We start from the raw sequence: 20,757 nt of genomic DNA on the forward strand, positions 1-20,757 counted from the left end.
AACCAACTTCGGTGGGCGGGGGGTAATGCATGTCAACACTGAAATAAATAAATAAATGGCCGTGAGTCCAAGCTCTAAACCAGGACCTGGCGGCACGTGCCTGGCTGAGTTTGAGAGCTGCTGCGTGTGCATGCTGCTTTTGCCTTCTTTGAAATTATGATGTCTGCAGCAATTATCCCGTCTGTGCCACCGGAATATGCCAGGTGTGCATGGGGCAAATGACGTCTCTTTACTTCACATGCCTTCAGGATGGTACTCAAGGAGCTGGACCTGAGGAGCCCTACCCACACTGGGACGTGAGTTAGATGATGAGACCCTGGACTTCACGTCGATGCTGTTATGGAACAAGAGTAGGGGTGTCTCGAGGGAGGGGGTGAATGTATTTTGCATCAGGGGATGAGTGGGTGTGAATTGGTGTCATCAGAGGGTAGAGCATGGCAGATGCTACTTTCCAAAGATGACTGCAACAGTGTCTCCCATCCACGTGTTCTTAGGTGGCAAGTCCTCCTGTTGAGAGGTGGGGTCTGTGTTCCCTCCCTTTGAGATTAGTCTTTTATGGTTTTCTCAACCAATAGGATAGGGCAGAAGTGCCGTCTGAGGCTGTCATAAAAAGGGATCCCAGGGCCAACCAGCTGAGCTCTTCCTGAATTCCCATCCCGCAGAAACGGAGATAATAAAATGGTGGTTGTTTTAAACCACTAAGTTGCAGTGAACTGTTTTGTAGCAAGAGCTAACTGGTACATGGCAAAATGTTAACGTGTGGAGAACCTAGGCGAAGCGTGTGCAGGAATGGTCCTCCATCCCACGTGTGGTGACTGGGTGGAGCTGCCGGGAGCACAGTCTCTCCTTGGGATTCCTCAGTGTAGTCTGCACCACCCAAGTCTGTACCTTCAACCGTGGGGCTGAGCTGGCACTTCAGAATGGACAAACAAAGAAACTGAGTCTGAAATTTTCCCGTGTCTCTGTGTCACCCAGACACCCTGTAGGTACATTTAGGAACACCTTCAGTTCTCCAGCTCTGCGGCGAAGAAAAAGTGTAGCCTGGGTTTTCACTCTCCTAACCCCTTGATTTGTCCTGGGAATTGTCCTCTGCTAGGAACAGATTTGTCCTCCCCTTTCTGAGAGTTGCCTTGGATGGAGGACAGGGACGTCAGTCAGTGTAGGCCATGCCCCTCTCTCTTTTTTTTTACTCTATTTGTAATTAGCTGTCTTCTCCTTCTCCCCTGAGAAAGTAAGCTCAGCCAGAGTCCACTGACACCAATATTCCTGGGGTGGAACCTCTGAGAGCTAGACAGGGAGGCATGGGGAAGAAAGCTGGCCTATGAATTCCTAGTTCTGAGTCATCCCAAGAGAATGCAGCATCTCCAGCCTTTCAACAAGCCCAGCAGAATCCAGCGACGATCACCCAAAGGGCTCCATCCAAGCTGGGTTGGAAAGTAATTAGAATGGTAAGGTGTGAAGAGGCTACTGATTATAGAAGGTGGCAGGGATCATGGAGGAGGTCAGTGCCCAGTGAGGAAATTGACTTCAATGGAAACATTTGGGATATTGCAGAAGGGAGACTAGCTAGAGGTCAGGACTCGGGAAATCAAGAATGCCAGAGTCTCCATCAACAGATGACTAGAGTTTGGGCATTCAGATGGAGAGCTAAGGAAGCACGAGAGTCATAGTAGTAGCAGTAGTGCTTACAGATTAAGTATGTGTAATTATAAGGAAAATGTTCATTGAGACTCCAGGGCAGTTAGGTCAGAGAAAGTGAGGAAGAATGAAAATCTTTCTTTTTCTTTTTACCTTTTGACCCCCGTCACCCATTTCTCCGGGGCCCAAGAAAGTGTGTGAAGAATCTTTGAAGAAAAATCCTTGTCTTCACTTGATTCAGTTACAAAAACCCTTATTGGAACTCCACAGTATGTTCCATTCTGTACCCCAGATGCTGACCCCAGGATTCCTGTCCACAAGGGGCACATAGTCTGACTGGGGACAGACATGTGACCCAGAGACAATACTACAGAACGTGAGTACAGAGGTGACCTCTTTATATCCATGGAAGTCGGGGCTGAAGGAGGGAGAGGCAGGAGTCATCTGCACAAAGAACCGGAAAGGGGGTGAGCAGAGTGGCACCCTGGGCAGGACACTGAAGGACAGTAACGGTGGGCATGCACAGGCAGGTGAGGGATCTAGGAGAGCCATACAAGCAGACCTGGACGTGCGAATTCAGGAACACCAATGAACAGACTAAGCAGGGGGTTGGTTGCGAGGAGCTAGAATCTGAACCAGCAAGTGGGCGAGATGAAAAAACAAGAATTGTTTACAAATGCATTGGGAGAGAAACAAGAAGGTTGTTTCTTAGCTCGATTTAGGAGTAAAAGTATAGACTTTCTGGTAGGAAATAAGGAATATTTAATACAAGCAGAGGAAAATCGAATTTGGGGATTAGCGTAGCAGGCTGTGATTCAAAGCCAGAAACCAAAAGTGGAGATAATACCTAGCCTTAGCTCTCGTGTTGAAAGAGAAGAAATATTCTCCACTTTTTCGCTTGCAGTAGCTGTGAGACAGATAGGAATCGTCATCTGGCTACTATGGAATCAGGTGTAAAGGGTTGTTTCTTCTGTGATTAGTTGGGCTGGGTGGAGGAATTGTTACCCTGTTGCTAAGGAAAAAGGAAGGGGCTGTTCCCGGTTGCTATGGTGACAAGGTAAGAGCGTTCCCTTGGTACCGCGGTAAATTTATGAAGCTGGTTCTTCTTCTTGTTGCTATGGCAATCTAGAAAGACTGTTCTTGGCGCCCCCCATCTCTCGCCGCCGTTGCTACGACAAGGTGGAGGTAGGGGCTGTCCTTCCCAGGCCGCCTGGTTGCCTTGGAGACGGCGGGTGCCCAGGCCCCGCCCCGCTCGGACTGACAGCGGTGGCCGCATCGCGCCTGCGCAGTGCTCTCGTCCCCCGCAGTCTCTGTGCGTTGAAGCCGGAGACCGCGGCGGCCTCTGCTAGGACCCTCCGCCCCGGAGCCGCCGGCCGGAGCCGCAGCCTCAGCCGCAGCGTCCCCGCCGCCTGTCCCCTACCCCGCCGCCTCCGCCGGAGCCGCCTCGCGCACTGTGAGTCCGGGTCCAAGCGACCGACGCCGTGGGGCTGAGTCAGCGGGAGGCCCGGGCCCGGGCTGGGGGAGGGGAACCGGGCTGCCCCCTCGCCTCTCTACCCGCGCCCCCGCCCCCCAACCTCGCCTCCCTCCCGCCCGCCTCGGTCCCTGCATCCCCCTCTCCCCGGCTTCTTGCGGCCGCCGCCGTCAGGCCTTCGCGAGCCACTCCCCCTCCCCTCCCTTCCCTCCAGACCCACCTCGGGGGTCCTTCTCCACGAGATGCGGCACTACCGCACCTCGGCCCCAGCCTGGTTTGTCCCCCAACTGCCTCCCGTCCGCCCTTGCTCCTTCTCCTTACTCCTCGCGGGCCTGACATCTCCGGCCTCTCTGGTTTTCCCCAGTGCTATGCCAGAAAAAGAGTGACAAGGGAGAGAGCGAGGGGAGACTTGGGGGAGGGGGACACGGCCTGCCCAAACCGCGGGGCCTCAGGTTTCTCACTCACGCGCTCCTGCCCTGGCTGGGGTGGGAAGCAGGTCCGGACCGTTCTCACTGGCTGCTGAGAGCTTGTGGGGCTTTCGGAATAGATTTCGCTGAGAAGGGTTCAGCCCCGCCGTGTTCTGTTGAGTGAACACCGGCTAGTCACGGTGGCCTGCTAGTGGGCTGAGTATTGCCTTGGCGCGTACGGTGGAGAAGGGGGGGGGGGTTGCGTGTGGGAGCTGAAGTTCTTGCGCTTCCCGTGTGTTGTCGTGAATAAGCATCTTGCAGTACTCTTTGAAATGCCCTTTTCCCCCCCTGTAGAATCACCCTGGTATATTGTGAGATTTGGAGACAGGCCTGGTGTTATCCGTAGCAAGTGCTTACAGTTTGTACGTTGAGGGGTTGTGGCAGGACTTGATCTTTGATGCCTGTGAATTCCATGGGGTAACCCAGTGGGTAATAGTGAGTTTTAACATAACATGTGCAGATTGGAGAGGAACCACGGTTTCTCGGAGGCCTGTACCCCTGGCCTCCTGCAGCTGTGAGTCTCTGTGGCGGCTGACACCTGATAGGGGTTCTAGCATATTTGGGTGATTCCCTGGGTGATGTTTGCTCCCCATCCACCTGCCTGTCTTGCATTCCCTGATCTTGAGTTAGAGGCAGATCCCAAACTGTTTTTCCAGCAGAAATGGAGCTGAAGTCAGAGTTGTCCACAGCCGGAAGCTGTCTCTTAATAAACGTGCCTCAGCTCGGGGGCTCCTGACTACTGTGTGTGCACCTCATTGCCAAGTTCCTTTGACTTTTTTTCCCCTGGCTTCCAGATTTCAGTGTACTGTTAGAAAATATGTGTAAATATCAAGCAGTTACACTCTGCATGAGGCTTTGTGGTTTTTCACTCCAGGCTGCAAAAGAAGTAGGTGGTTTACTCCTAAAATTCATGCTGAAGGAACCTCTCACGTGGAGTTTCTGGGATTGCGAACAGTGAGAAATAACGATTTTGCTCCTTGAGTTTGCTCACTCATGGCCTATTGGCAGCCTCCTCAGAGCCACTCCCCACCCCCATGCCCATCAGATTAGTTTACAGTAGCAAAGACGGCTGTCGCCCTAGTTTTAAACATAGAGATGGAGTTTAGGAAAACTACAGCCCCCATGCAGCGGCGCAGTTTCTTCTGTTTCGAATGCCAGTCTGGGGTTTGGCGGGATGCACCTGCCCGTGGGGCGATGGGAACTGTGGGGCCTGAGAGTTACATTCCTTCCGTGTGGTCCTCTCTGTGTCACATAGCTCACGGAAATACCCGGGCAGGGCAGGAGCAGACAGCTGTGCCGGAGAGCTGCTCCTCCTGGGTCAAGGGTATTTTGGGAATCAGCAATATTACTGGGGTGGAGGGTTGTGAATTAAGAAGCAAGAAAATGTGTCAAGGCCAGATAGATCAAGAGGGTGTGAGTAAAATGTTCCCTTTCCAATTTGCTGTGGGATAGTAAATTTTCAGAGCATCACATGGGTTTTTATATGAGCTAATATGCCTTTGAAATCCATACCAGTATTTTATGAGATAATGATGGAATGCCTTTTAAACTGCTGCTGTTGGGAAACAGGACTAATACCTGTTTCTTACACATTACCGAACATTGATTGTTAAGATTGGGGAGAGGGACATTATTTGAACCAAGTTAGAACTAAATCTGTGTAATCTATGTTGTGGTTCTTTAGGACTATATTTCCTTGACTCTAAGACACACCAGTAATTTACCAACACCTTTTAGGTAAAATAACTGAACACTATCAGATCAAAGTATGTGTTGTTGTTCTAAGGTGCATCCTGATTTCTGGAATGTGAAAACATCCAGTCAGTGGCAGGACTTGGAAGAGGGCTTGGTGTGTCTTAGGACTGAAAAAGAATGATATGTATAGCATTCCTTGGTGCGTGATGATGCCATTACTTACTTAGCATCCTGAGATGCACGCATTGTGAGGACAGATTTCTGCAAGTTCTTCCACCAAGCTACGTATCTACGATGATTGGCTGGCGTTAGGCGTGGCAGTTGGCTACTGAACAGTGGAAAGTTCCCATGTGGGGATCCAGCCCAGGGCCTTAATGGTACCTTCCTGAAGCTGAGCGAACTACCCGGGAGCAATGTCTCGTGAGTAATACTTCGATTTAGCCAAGCACCATCTTTCACAAGCTGAACAGAAAGTAGAATTTATGTAAACCAGAATGCGCCTGCCCTGATCTGCTTACAGACACATTTGTAGAGATCCGAAGACACGTGTGCCACTCCCTCAGGATGTTAAAAGTGGAGGGGACTTCCAGTGGTGTGGTTCAGTGTCCTCACATCCAGATTTTGATGCGAGACTCCAAAAGTTAAGTGACTTGCCCAAGGTCACCCAACTAATGGAGCAAGTACGTGAAAACACTGTAAAGTGTGTAGACTGTGCACATAAACATTGGTGGTTATTAGTGGCTGAGTCAGGGTTAGAACCCAGATTGCCAGACTAGAGCTGTTCTGCAATACCATGTTGCTTCATCCCTCATGTTTAATATTCCAGAAGGTTTTATTAAAAATCATTTAGTCATCTGTAATTAGCCCTGTAGACAAGGACTTGTTTTATTGTCTGAGATGTTGCAAAGCCAGGCAAAATTCGGTGCCGCATTGTCTAATTAAATATTTATTCCTGCCGCCTTAAAAATAATAATGTGGCCTTACGCTTTTCGAATTCAGGAAGGTTGTTCTTTTTCGAACTCACATCATCTACCATAAAGCAAACGTGGAGGTGGGTGTTTGAAATCTTAACTTCCTATCGGTGAGGCTGCTGCATGCCAAAAGGCAAGGCCGAGAGGAGAGGAAGCTGGATCCTCTTCCAGCTCCCAGCATGTAAGCTTCCTCAGCTCCTGGGAGCCATGGGAACTCCGGGTCCACTCCAGTGCTTCACTTCCTGGCTGTGTGGCCTTGGGCAAGTTGTGGGTCCGCTGAGAACTGATTTCCTCACCTGCAAGCCCGGAAATAACTGTTCTACACGGTGGCTGTGAGGATGAAATGAAAGAAAGCATATAGAGTACCTGCTTAATAAGAAGTAGCAATCACTATTTTGTATTACTAAAGCATAAAATAAAAAAGAATGCTTTCGAAATTTACTGTGACTTAAACCCATCTTGGACCCTCTCCATTCAGCAGCCCCCACTCCCAGCAGCCCTCTCGGTGTGTTTGACATGCACAGAGAGACTTGTCCCGTGAAGATCTGGCACTCGCAGTGTTATTCCAACTGCCAAAATAAGAGTATATGAAATGCCCCTTTGTCTCCATGTATTCAGCTGACCTGGTTGTCTGAAAGACTGGCAGAGCTGGAGCCGTGGACTGGAAGGGCACACACTCGGTGCGTTTGTGCGCGTGGTGCAGGCGGGTGGTCCTCCCGGTGGGGAGGCCAGTCCAGGGAGTGATCTTAACTTGAAATGGAAAAGCCCCTGAGCTCTTGCTTGTGAGTAAAGCTCACATGGCCCGCATTTACTTCCTCTGCTGTTAGAGGTGCAGCTTTAATCTGTGACTTTGCTCAGATCGGCCCCTGCATCCAGGGGACCGGGAGGGCCAGGGGCAGGAGCCATCCATCTTCCTAGGGAAACCTACTCGCCAGTGAGCAGAGGGAAAGGGAGGTCATTTTGGATGGCAGCGATTCCAGATGGGCTCAAGGCAGGCTACCAAGTAATTAATGAGCCAGGGCCATTCAGATGGGAGAACACAAATGAGTTTCAATTCCTGTAAATTTCATGAGGGAAGAAAATATCCAGGAATAGCATCCAAAGACTGGAAGAAAACAGAAGAAAGGAAACACAATAGTGTTTACCTCTGGGAAGTGGGATTTGGTTGTGGTAGAGGGAAAAAGAGACTCAAAGGGGAGCTTTTACTTTATGTCTGCTTTTTAAAAAAAAAGATTTTATTTATTTATTTATTTTTAGAGAGAGGGGAAGGGAGGGAGAAAGAAGGGGAGAGAAACATCATGTGTGGTTGCCTCTCGAGTGTCCCCCACTGGGGACTTGGGCTGCAACCCAGGCATGTTCCCTGACCGGGATTCGAACTGGTGACTCTGGTTTGCAGGCTGGCACTCAATCCACTGAGCCACACCAGCCAGGGCTATGTCTGCTTTTATATGTGAATTTTTACAAGAATCATGTATGCTTTTGCACTTTAATGAAGACCAATGGAATTGGCAGTGGCTGTTTTTCAGGAAATACATTTTTGTACAAAAGAAGCAGTTGCCTTGCCTTTTCTTGGAGCCTGCAGTGCATGGGGCGGGTAGGGTCAGAGTGCTTCCTCTGAGCCGGCAAAGCCAGTTTGCATCACACCAGACTCTCGGGGACGGCAGGACCCTCCGCGTGGCCATTCCCCAGCACGCTTCAGAACTGACCTCCTACCTCCACACCTCTTCCTAGTCTTCTTCTCACTTCCTTCCTGAGAATAGTCTCCGCCTTCTCTCCACCAGTTGAAATAATCATTACTCTTCTGATAAGCTAATTTCGCTTTCAACTATTGATGAAATAGCCTCAGACCATATGAGCATACGGTCTGGATGAAAAACCCACGCCTCTTAACATCAAGAGGGCTGAAGTTCCCAGGAACCCCAGCTGACGTGCTGGCACACCGTTACGGCGGCTGCGTTTTAGACACAATTTGGCCGATAGAGCACACCTTTCACGCAGATGTATTCAGTGCTTCTCTTAAGAATTACTGATAAACTATGACAACTCTGTTAAATATTATTGGGCTTTTAATCATCTCATGTATTGGTTATTTGTGTCTCCTAGCCAGATGTCCTGTTTATTATAGAAAGATGACACACCTATCATTTGGACGCGTGCTCGCTTACCCGGGAATTAGGAGGGGTTCTGCTGAGTAACCTACATTCCTTCACCCCATCTTCCCTTTGGCCGAGAGTACACATTCGCGCGACAGTTGGCGGAGGTTGGTGAGGCACCCTTTGGCCAAGACGGCTTTTTCTCTCTGTAGAGTTGACTGGCCAATGCTGTTCTAAGCTCTGGATACTGTTCTGACAAGCGTCTTCCCCTACCAACTTTGCTAGGCTTTTTAGCATAATATCAGTGTTTCGAGACATTTCATTTTCCTGAAGTAAATAAAGACTTGGCCTATCTGAAGTGTGTTGACTGCTTTTAAGATTATTTTTTTCTTGCAACTGATTTCTATATCTAGAAAATACATACCACTGTGTGATATTTTTAAAATAACCAAGCAAGAATCGTGGCTTTGAATCTGCTCAGTAATTCTGACAATATATACCACAAACTTGGAAAAGACACATATCCTTAGAACAGAAATTGTCACTTCAGGAATATTTAGAAAACCAGAGGTGTATGTAGAAATACTTGTAGAAGGATTTTTACTAATACAACGTTATTAATAATATCAAACACTTGAAACAACCAAAAGGGTCAACACTGAGGGATTGTATGTTGCCTTGATGGCCCAGCCCGGTCCCGGTCCCCGCCTCCTGCCACGGGTGGAGTGTGCCCAGCTCTGAGCACTGGGGATCTGGGCCGTGGAGCTGAGGGCCATGTGGCCCACCCCGCAGCTCAGTCTGCACTGTGATAGGTGTTCGCTAAGCAGGATCTGCCCCTTCTTGCCGGTGGTTCTGACTGCCCAGCACCTGTGCCGAGCGGGTGGAGGCCCTCCCTGCCGCCTGGGATTATTAGTGAGTAAGTCTTGAGGCAGGGCTGCTGGAGACGCTCCGCTGCTCCGAGAGAGTGACTGTCGGAGGAGCATTCCTCTCCTCCTGCGGGTGTTGTCCTGGTCACCTTGTAATTTACATGTGACATCTTAGCTGCTCTGAGTCAGCAGGATCCTACGTAGCTGGACTAACGTGTGTCGGGTGTGAGAGGGGCAGGCCCTGGACCACTGGGTGAAATTAAATACCCTTTCCCACAGGAGGAGTGTTTCGCTGAGGGCTTATCTCCGGTGGTGTAGTGTGCGCTGTGTAGCCAGACTTTTCTGCAGCACCAGACACTTGGCAGAGAGCCGCCGCCCCCCGCCTCCTTCCCTGCAGATTCCAGCCACTTATCAGGGCCTCTGATTCAGTCTCTTGATTTGTTCTGATTTTAGATGGGTACTGCTCACAGCAGAAAGCTCCCAGGGTTGGCATCCTATTAACACCCTTAAGTGACAGGACCACTGCTAAGAATGGAGAGGTGTTGTGCTGGCCCCAGAATAGCAAGGTGCAATGTTTTGAGGCTTGATAAGACTTGTATTCCCCGGCAAGTACAGTTTCCAGGTTTATAGGTTATTCATATAAATCTGCATATTGCCTTCATGAGGCCTCTTCTAAGTATACCCTAAGTAAGTACCCGCCACGTCCTTCCTGTCTTGTCTTCCTAATCATGATGGGGTGTAAAAGAAATGAAATTCAGCCCCTGTCTACGAGGAGATGGCAGTCTGGTGTGGAAGATAAGATGGATGGGTGGACTGATTCGTGTGTATGACACCAGACGTCATGAATGCATCTGTGGCACTTACTGCGCGAGACAGTCTTTGCCCTTAGGACACTCAGCTGACACTCTGGTGTGTGAGCTAGACACAAAGTGATATGAGTCACCTCCCACAAGGGGATGGGAACTCCGGCAGCGATGCGCAGGGGTGCCATGGTGACCCAGGAGGAAGAGTGGTCCTGAGCCCGTGGGCACGAGGAAGGCTTCAGAGCGGGAGACACCCTGGAGCTGACAGTGCAGGGTGATGCGGGATCCTGCCCGCCAGAGCACTGGTGAATGCGTAAGAGTGTTCAGGCCAAAGAAATGAAAAGAACAGTGTATTGTGTATTGTTGGTACTACACAGTCTAATTCAAAAAGGATTCTGGGAGGAAAATAATCATTGTGAACTGGGGTAATCAGAACAGATGTCACCAAGGAAGCAGAACCTGAGCTTGCCCTGAAAGTGAGCAGGCAGGATGCCAGGGAGGGTTTTCCACAGCCACGGCCAGGGCGCAGGGCTCAGCCTCCCCGAGGAAGAGCGGGAGTGCACGGGGTCGGGGTGGGGTGGGGGGTCATCAGGAGGTTGCCCTTACCAAACTGAGGGTATGAGCTGGTTTTGAGCTTGGGACAACACTGGTGACATTCACCAGAAGTTAAGAAGCTGAAGAGACAGTCAGAGATGAGTTTAGTTTTAGACATGGAGAACCAGAGGGGCCTCTGGAGACGTCTGTGGCTGGATCACACGGAACCTGAAGCCGAGGGTGAGGCTGGGATGGGGCTGCAGGTGTGGGGGCAGCGGCACAGCAGAGAGGGCTTCCCTGAAAGGGGCTCTGTCCGGAGGTCTTGGGTGCAGAACGCAAAGACCAGAGCTCCAAATAGTGAACTCGGAGAACTGTCCAGAATTAGGAAAAAAGTGAAGAGACGTGGGGACCTTAGTCACGAGCGAAGAGAAGCTACTGAGGGCGTCAGTGCTGCCAGTTTGACTAGCCTGAAGGGTTTGTCCAGGAGGAAATCACAGGGACTGCTCTGCCGCCAGCCCAGTGCGCACACTGGGGGAGGAGCCGGGCTGCAGAGCATTCAGGGGGACACTGGGTAGAGAGAAGACTGAGGCAATGGATGTCACCAGACAGCCCCAGCAGGGAAGGGAGGGAAAACAGTAACCAGAGCAGTAGGATCAAATTTCTTATTTATTTACTTATCTGCATATCTATCTATTTCTGTAGAGAGAGGGAAAGGGAGGGAGAGAAACATCACTTGGTTGCCTCTTGTGCGCTCCCTGACCTAGAGACCAAACCCACAACCCAGACTTGTGCCCTGACCTGGAATCGAACCGGCAACCTTTCGCTTTGCAGAACGATGCCCCACCAACAGAACCACAGCAGTCAGGATCAAATTTTTTATTGTTCTAAATAATTCTATTTGTTATCAGAAAACATACAAGATTGTAAGAAGCATGTGTTTTGTTTATATATATCAGTATTTTGTGCATAAAATGTGCTTTGTCTGCTGATTGCTCTGTATCAACATAATTCATGGTTGTCACCCCAAATCCCCATTCCTTCTGTGGCGTCCCATGGTGCCGATATCAGAGCAGGCTTAACCGCCGGTCTGGTGCTGGGCCGTCGGGGTATCTCCAACAATTTGCAAGTGTAAATATGTCCGCTCTGCACGTTGTTGTCCAAGTTGCTTTTCTTCTGTGGGCTATTTCTTCAGGACACATCCCACAGCGTGGAACTACAGAGGCAGAGGGCATACTCAGTGTCGCTGTTGTTTTTTCATTGAGATGTAAGAGACCGTGACATTTGTGGGTTCCAGGTGTACAACATGGCGCTTCCGTATGCGTGCATTCTGTGAGGTGATCACCACCGTAAGTCTAGTTGATGCCCATCACCACACACAGTTACCGATTTCTTTTTCTTGTGATGAGAACTTTTAAGATGTATGCTCTTGGCCACTTTCAAATGTATAACATAGTATTGCTAACTGTGGTCACCATGCTGCACGTCACATCCCCGGGACTTAGTTATTTTATAACGGCAGTCTGTACCTTGCGACCACCTCACCCGCTTCGCCTCCCTGCACCCCACCTCTGGCAACCACCGTTCTTTTCTCTGTAGCTATGAGTTAGTTTCACATATAAGTGAGACGATATGGTATTTATGTTTCTCCGTCTGACTTATTTCACTTGGCATAAAGCCCTCAAGGTCTGTCGTGTTGTCATACACGTGAGATTTCCTTCTTTTTATGGAAGAATAATGTGTGTGTGTGTGTGTGTGTGTGTATCACATTTTCTCTTATAAGATCACCAGGAACAGAATTATTTATAAGGCAGGTGAGGGTGTTGAGTCACTTTTACAATGTAACTTTGTTATTATTTATTTCTTTTTAGAGTGACGGGAAGGGAGGGAGAAAGAGGGAGAGAACCACTTCAGTCGGGAATCGAACCAGCGACCTGTTGGTTCGCAGGCTGGTCGGTGCTGGATCCCCTGAGCCACACCAGCCAGGGCACATCTTTATCCTTTCACCCATCAATGAACACTTAGGTTGCTTCCATGTTGTTGTTGTTGTTTTAAATGGGCTTATTATACATTGTTCTCCATTGTGATCCAACCAACTTACAGTTAGAATAGGAATTTGGTGTTGACTTGGAATGATTTCTGATAATAAGGAAAAAGAGTTGAGGAAAGTGATCCAGGTGCAAGAGAGAAAGGGAGCACAGAGGAATGACCTTGAGGACACCAGGGAGGAGGTAACTTGGCAGGGGAGGGGTGGGCGGGTCCCTTCCCCTGAGAGTGGTAGGAGTGGGTGCGGCTCTTCCTACCCCCGACTTGCAGGGCGAAGTCCGGGGGGGGGGGGTGGGGGGGTGGGGGGGGGGTGACTGGAGTTCCTGCTAAGAAAAGACCTCTTCCCGCTTGCTGAGGAGGGGGTGAGGGCTGGAGGGCCTGAATGAACCACTGTGAGAAGTGAGCCTGGGCGAACGCGGGATGAATAAGAGTGTTGTTGCGCAGGGTGAGGGCTGGGCTGGACTCGGGAGTTCATAGTGGGCTGAGTCTCTGAAGTCCTTTCGCCCGGAGAAGCAGCAGTGAGTGACGGAGCGTCAGGATGCGGGGTTGGGGTGGGGGGTGGCTCGGCACGTTTGGGGCCAGGTTCCGGAGGAGGCAGAACTGAACACGGCAGGGAAGCCGCTGGCCCCGGGGTCGGAGGTGGAGGGGAGCACTGCACACCCGAGACGGGCGCTGGCTGTCAGCGGAGTGAGGGGGCAGAGTAATTACAGGCTGCAGTGAGAAGAGATGCTCAGTCAGGAGGTTATTGACAGAGAAAGATTCTAATTTAAAAACTTGGGAGAGGCTGTTCTTACTTTTAATTATTTACCTTTGTGTAATGTTTGGATATTTTTTACGTGGGCATGTATTACCAGTAACATTTTTTAAACTACTAATTAACATCTCAGGAGTAAGGCTGTGCCTGCAGGGTGTGGCTGGATGACTGGGAGCCTGATGAAGGAGAGGAGAAGGTGGAGGGGATCGCAGAGTCAGGCTGGAGAAGGGGCTAGAACCGGGAGGTGTCTCTGCTTGTCAGCCAGCGGCGCCGGTGGCCGTCATCCCCCACACAAGTAAGGTTTAAAACCTGAGGAGGCAGACCGCCCCTCGCTTGGCAATCCTGTCTTCCATGTGCCCTGTGAGGGTCCAGCTGTTTCGGACTCTCTGACCAGCCGCCCCGCTGAGCCAGTCCTCTCCGGCCTCTGGGAGGGAAGGCTCCTCCTCCAGGCGGCAGGTGAACCCCTGCCTGAGCACAGTGCTGTGAGTGCGGGTCCTGTTCCGGCCTCCCCACCCCATCCCTCCCCCTCCTTGGCTGCCCCCTGCGGTGCACAGGCCGAGCAACTGCACAGCACAGCCCTGCCCTGTTTCTCTCTGGCCTGTTTCGAAACTTGGCCTGAGGCCTGTGCCTCCTCTGACCCCTCTGTTCCTCACGTCCTCCTAGGCCATCCACTTCGACCCTGACCCTGACTGACTCCCGGGGCCGTGGCCTGTGTTTCATGCGCAGGGTTCATGTTACCTTCGTGCCGCACAGGTCAGGCATTTGTTTGCACGGCTAACCGTGCACGGCAGTCACCGGGACAGACAGCAGGGGACTAAGTGAGGGGGAAACATGTGGAAAGTCAGGGGCAGCATCAACGTGGGGAGATGGAAAAGCTGGGGCCAACACTCAGCACTCTTTCCAGGCCCTGCGGCTGGGTCTCAGCCTTGCTGGGGCATTTCGTAAGTGGCCTTTCGTTAAAGCCCGGACTGAGCAGGAGCGTGGCTCCCTGCCAGGCCCCACCAGGAAGGACGGAGAGGCTTGCAGCACAGGCCTCACGCCAGGTGGGGGAGGCGCTAAGGTGCTTGTTTGGCATGGAGAATTGAATGGGTCCTTCGTAAACACAGCCTCCTGCCTTTGTGCTGTTCTCTTCTCCTAGTGAGCTGGGTGAGAACAATTAGTCCCTGACCCATAATTAGTAAAATGAAGAGGAAGGCTACATCTGATAGGCTGCAGTACTTTAAAGAACCTTGAACTTGGAGTTTGGAGACTTGGGCTTGGGGTTATATGACCTTGAACAAATCAAATTTCTCCTTGGTCCCCAGTTCCTTCTTCTGTAAAGTGAGGGGTCTTTGTACGTGCTGTCCCCTCTGCCGGAAACAGACTTCCCCGGCCTGTTTTGGCTAGCCGTCCTCAGCCTCCCACGTCTTGGCTTTACCGTCACTCCCTCGGGGGTGTGTTCCGCGACCTGCGCCCCAGCTCCGCTCCGGTTGGGGCCCCCGTGACTGGGTCGTGTACCCCAACCATTAGTTCATCGTGCATCAGTGTATCGGGTTGTAACCAGCACTTTTTTTTAAATTGATTTTATTGGGGTGACATTGGTTAACGAAATTATATACATTTTGGGTATGCAATTCTGTAATGTACCACCTGTACATTAAACAGTGTGTTCGCCACCCAAATCTAGTCTCCTTCCGTCGCCATTTATCCCCCTTCACCCTCGTCCTCCTTCCCCGCCCCCTCTCCCTCTGGTCGTCACCATTCTGTTGTCTGTGGCTGTGAGGTTTGTTTGTTTTTTCCCCTCCGTGACCAGCATTTTTTAAGTGAATAGACCAGAAAATATCAGTGCATTGCTTACAGTAAGAGTAAGAATTGTTTAATGAAACTTTGTTTTATTATACTCTTATATATATGCACGTGTTACCCTTGTGTATATATTGGGTTGTAATGTAAAATGTATTTCCGACTAAAAGGTTGAAAGCCATCGCTTTTAAAACACTCCAGCCCTGTATTTTTTTCTCCATAGCACTTAATGTGACTATCATTATACACTTACTTGTGTGATTGTTTGATTACCGATGATCCGTTTCACTGGATAACATAACGAGCTCTGTGAGTCAGCGGTGGAGACGGACTGACTCACTGACACAAGACCCGGACATAGTGGAGGCTCGGTGAAGAACTGCCGGACGCGTGCATCTCCGAGGGCTGTTGGGTGTTGTCCTCCTTCGTCTGCGAGGTGGGTCCTGGGAGGAGCAGACAGCGGCTGCAGGGATGGCCCGAGAGGGCCTCCCACTCACCCCGGGTGCACAAGGGTGCCAGAAGGAGTTCTGTGACTTCTCCGTCTCCGGATTGGGGCAGCCCTGCAGAGCAGGAAGCCCACACCAGCTCCTCGCAGAGGAAGGGGGAGGAGAGGACGCCATTCCTCCGCCCTAGTCCGCAGGCCTCACCTGGGCAGAGGTGACTTCCTAATGAGGTGGGGACAGGCCGTTCAGAACCCGAACCCGCCACACAGACTGTTCCCACGTGAAGGGGAAGTCGACTGGTCTAGCATAACCTCCCCAAGGGCTCCTCTCCCACTCCCCTGGTCATGGGCAACCGGGTCCTGGCCCAGGAGCCCACTGGGTCCCACTGTGGACTCCAGAGCTCCTTTGCCCCCTGCAGCACCCCCAACCCTGACGCCAGCACTCCCGGAGGGCTGATCTGCTTCCAGGGCATCTGTCTGAACTGGCCAGTCTACCGACAGGTGGAATGAGTACCTGTGCCTTCCCCGACGTAACAAGCCACTGGCTGTAGCCCAGAGAGCTTCCCACGGGCTGGAAGGCCCCATCAGCAAGACACAGCCAGTCTCTGCTCTGGCCCGGGACTGTTCTCGGATGCACTGAAGCGCATAACTCAAGAGGACCTGTGCCTCTGAGGCCCTCTTGAGGGCATTGGGAACCCAGCGGTGGCACAGGCTTCGTCAGGAATATTTAGGGGGCCTGATTTGCCCTTTTCTCTTTGAAGTTCGTCATTTGAACGGTTCTGCCAACATCTGGCTGTTCTGTGGAAATTACGCTGCCTGCTTCCCAGAACAGATAACCTCTTTGGGAGGGGCGAGGGAGTAGCTAGTTGTTTTAGAGCTCCCAGAGCTTCCAGCTGAAACAGCTCAATTTATACGTTGCTTTCAGCTTGACTTTCTGGAACTGACAGCCCCTCCTAGCAGCCTCTCCAAAGAGGCAGCCTGTCAGCTGTCGAGTGAAGCTTTCCCAGGCACCTGAGCGGCAGTCGGGCTGTTGAAGGTGGGAGGCGGGAGGCCATGCGAACAGCTGAGGGGCCTTTGCCCTCGGGTTGGCCTGGAGCAGGAGCTGCCTCCCCCTCTCGTCCCTCTCCTCCGCCCTCCGTGGGGACTTGGGGCTTGGACAGAGATCGCTCAAACGGATGTGAAGCCCTCAGTTGTCGTGAGAGTGTTTGCATCACTTGTCTTACCCTCGCACGAGTATCCAAACGCCCTCATTCCCATCCATGCTTTCGCTTTCCCGAGAATTTTTAAAAATTCTCAGAAATCACTGTCACCTTGCCCATATTTTCAGGGAAACTTTTAAGAGCAATTGTCTGTCTAACTAACGCCTCTAGTGTGTAGTACTCATCAAAAAAACCCTTTTTGGGATAACAAGTGTAAGCCAGAATTGCCTTAAAAATATCTTTAGGTGAAAACACTACAGGAATGCGTGAAGCAGAAAGGAGAAACCTTCCACAGCTTTGCCCCCCAGAGAGAATCCCTGCCACTGGTCTGTTGAGTGTCCCAGTTTTTCTCCTACACACATGTAACATACGATTTCTTTTTGAAAACGTGGGCTCTTACTATTTTTTATTTATAGAAAAACTGGAAAAGATAGAAAAGAATAAATGAGAATATGACATCAAGAGCTGGCTCGGGAGGTCTCTAGTGCCGCCCTGTCCCCGAGCCGCCCAAGGACACACGCAGCCCAGATGCCGGTGTGCGCTGGTCCGGCTGACGCAGCCTCAGGACCCCCTCCCGCCTCTTGTCCCACCCGATGACCGGTCCAAGGCCCTCCGCTCAGGAAACTGTTCGCCACCATTGCTCTCGACTATGGTGAACGTTATCACTGCATTTTCTTCCGGTTGTTAACGAAATTAGAACCATATCCATGTAGGGGTTTTCCAGCAGCCACGTCCAAGTCCCAGGGCCAGATACATGTGGAAAGCATTTCCCATTGCCCAGGTCACGTTATATTTGGTTTTGGTTTTGGTTTTGTCCCCAGTAGCACTATTTCCAAGAACCTGAAATAACACGTCAGGGAACTTTGTTTTAACCCACCCCGGGGAGACGCTTTCACGGCGCCGGCGGGGGAGCTGAAGCGCAGGGGCAGTGACTTGCGCAAGAGCAGAGTAAAACTTTGCCTTAGCCAGACTGCCCTACGGCGTGTCTAAAGCGCAGGACCGCTGGCTTAGTTGCCTAAGTTGACTAAAGCGTTTGGAAAAGAGAAGAAAGGGACTTCCCAGATACTGCAGTCTTCCTTCTCTAGCCTTGGCACCAGCTGCGTGGCGCTGTTTGTTTAGACGGGTGTGCTTCAGCCCGGAGGCAGGTTAGGACGCGTTGGAACTCTTTTTTTCCTCCCCTCTGGGAAAGGATGTTGGCCCTTGGAGTCAGACAGAGTCCCACCTGGGCCATTCTCCCGGTTCACGAGATGTTTCACAATATTCTGGTTCTAGATTCTCGTCTGTACACTTTGCTCCGTGTACAACACCTAGCCAAGGAGGGTTCTGTGACAGTGTGGATCTGCGTGGGTGAAGCCACTCTCGCAGAAGGAACACGTCGGAAGTAGACAGGGGAAGCCCACGCGTCAGGCGTGGCCCAGACGAGTGCCATTGCCACAGGGCGGTCGACATAACCCAGAGTGACCTCCCCGGTGAGAACACAGGCAGACTCCTCAGCTTAGAGAGCCCAAGTGAGAGGAGATGTGATCCGTGTGTGTATTAGTTTCCTGTTGCTGCTGTAACAAATTACCACGAATTTCGTGGCTTAGAACAACACAGACCAATTGTGGTTCCAGAGGGCAGTAGTCCAAAATCCTTGTTGGTGCGTGTAGTGGGCCAAATGGTAGCTCCCAAAAAACTCCTAATTCCCAGAGCCTGTGAATATTACCTTACATGACAAAAAAGAATGAAATGGCCTTCTATGACGAAAAGTGTGATTAAGAACTTCAGTTCAGAGAGACCTGGGGACCTGGGTGGGCCCGAGGTGCAACCACACTCACCCTTCCAAGAGGAAGATGGAGGGAGTTTGGGGAGAGAAAAGGAGAAGCAGAGGCAGAGCCTGGAGGGATGTGGTCACAGGCACAGAACGCCGGGAGCCACCGGAAACCAGAGGAGGCAGCGGACAGATTCCCCCTGGACCCTTCCAGGGATTCCACAGCCTTGCGGGCGCCAGGAGTGTGAACTCCTGGCCCCCAGAACTGTGAGAGGACCAGTTTCTCTTGTGAGAAGCCACCCAACTTGCGGTAATTGGTTAAAGCAGCCACGGGAAACAGCCCAGCGGGCTAACAACATCAAGGCGCCAGCAAAGCTGTTTCTTCTGGGGGATCCAAGAGAAAACACCCCCTTGCCTTTCCCACCAGCTAGAGGCTGCCGGCGCTCTGTGGCTTGTGGCCCCGCGTCACCCTGCTCTCAGCGGCCGTCATCACGTCTTCCTTCTGACCCTCCTGCTCCCCCTTATAAGGACCCTTGTGATTACATTAAGCCCACCTGGATAATCCAGGGTGGTTTTCCCATCACAGAATCCTTACTTTCATCTTCAAAGCCCCGTGACCGTTCGCGAGTAACACATTCAGAGGTCTGAGGAATGACGACGTGGACTTCTTCGGGGGGGCCCGCCACAACCTGTGTGACTCTGACAGGTGCGGGTAGGCGTGGTGGCTCTGTTCACCACATCCCCGAGCATTCAAGTTAGATGCTGGTCCTCAAAGTGAGAACGGCAGTCTCAAAGGGAACCTTTCTTTACGCAGAGGTAGGAGACATGGAATGCATTGCCCTCACAGGCTCTTACAGGCAGACGATGCACAAAGGCCAGTGTCAGCTGTGCTGTTAGGGTGGGAGTATGAATGTGAGCTAGGCAAGGTGAAGTTCTCCCCCTAAGCTTCTGAGATGATGGTGATGTGTATGGAGCGGGGGCCTTGCACTGCACTCCCCTTCGGTGCTTGTGGGACAGACGAAGCTGAATGGGCCTTTGAGGGCATGGTATGCAGCCGTCGGTTGTAAAGCTGGTGCCTGTGGAGACACAGCCCTCTGGGATGAGCTAAAGGATGAGTCACAAAAGGTGTACCTGGTGCTGGGATTAGAGGTTAATGGGCAAGTTCATTGTACCGGGAGAGCTACAGGGCTTGTGCGAGATGTTACCGGCTCCCTTCATTCAGGACGGAAGTGGTTCGTGGGGGTGTTGTTCAGAAGGGACCAGAGTGCTGAAGAGCCACCTCCCGAAACCTAGTTCCGTCAAGAGGTGGGAACTCAGGAGGGGGCAACCCAGTGATAGTTGTTGTTCTTGGAGGCAGATGGAATTTCTTGAGGCGGCTTGCCTCTGCATCAAGACCATCAAAAGCAAGAGTTCCCGTTCTGCTTCTTCCCGTCTCCCTAGCTCTGGGAAATAATCAGTTCTTCCTCAGAAGTAAATGAAACTTCTTACTTGGAGAGGATGGGAGCGCATTCATTATTAATGTTTATTTTCATATTTACAGATGAAAGGCACGCTGACTTCAAAGAGGTAGAGTTGGGACTGGGGAAGAGACTTAATTCTCCACATTAGAATTATCTACTAGGAAACACGGGTGCCTATTTTGGGAAATTTTCTGGTGGTTGAATATAAAGTTAGAGAGTTTTACAAAGAGATCTGACAGCCAGCAAAGGGATCAGAGGAGAGTGCATTGTCAGGACAGAAACGTCTGTGTCCCCGACCACGCACACTCCCTTCCAGGACAAGGTGTGAGACAGAGGCGTCCTGCCTGCCCGTGAAACGCGGGGTGTTGTGTTGAGCGCCTTGGAATCCTGCCAAATAATTAATGGCTTAATTCTGCTTCAGCTCCTCTGTTCATAACACCAAGACCCGAAATGCCAATCAGCGAATTTCACTTTAAAAACAAGCAGCTTGTTGGGTACTTGCTGTCCTCACAGGACAGAGCTCAAGGCAGGGGACCAAAAGAACCCACCGTCCCGGGGCACCTCTCAGCTGACAGTTCTACTCCCACACCCTAGGCAGAGGGGGCTGCCGGAGGTCAAGTTCTGACAGCCAGGGTCATTGTCACGTGGCGTGTCTCTTGGCCTGCTGGTCTAAGCAGCCGCGGTGGCACCTGTGGCTTCCACGGGACCAGTGCCCTGACCTGGTGGAAGGGGGGGCTCCTCCTGGACGATTTTTCATGCAGGACCCTTCCAGCCTCTCAGCAGTAGGTG

At 51.4% G+C, this 20,757-nt stretch overlaps 1 protein-coding gene across 2 annotated transcripts in view; it reads left to right on the forward strand.

Annotated features, from left to right (window-relative positions):
* Positions 1-2,921: 2,921 nt before the first annotated feature.
* The window catches only part of MAPRE3 (microtubule associated protein RP/EB family member 3), a 43,691-nt gene continuing 25,855 nt past the window's right edge, over positions 2,922-20,757 (forward strand). Inside the window, exon 1 of one of the 2 annotated variants that reach the window (XM_028516215.2) lies at positions 2,922-3,091. The gene's annotated coding sequence lies outside the window, so the exon portion shown is untranslated. The remainder of the gene's footprint in view (positions 3,092-20,757) is intronic. The other variant, XM_028516217.2, reaches the window with a different exon arrangement.

Source organism: Phyllostomus discolor, chromosome 6, assembly GCF_004126475.2.
Source record: "Phyllostomus discolor isolate MPI-MPIP mPhyDis1 chromosome 6, mPhyDis1.pri.v3, whole genome shotgun sequence".
Taxonomy (NCBI): Eukaryota; Metazoa; Chordata; class Mammalia; order Chiroptera; family Phyllostomidae; genus Phyllostomus; species Phyllostomus discolor.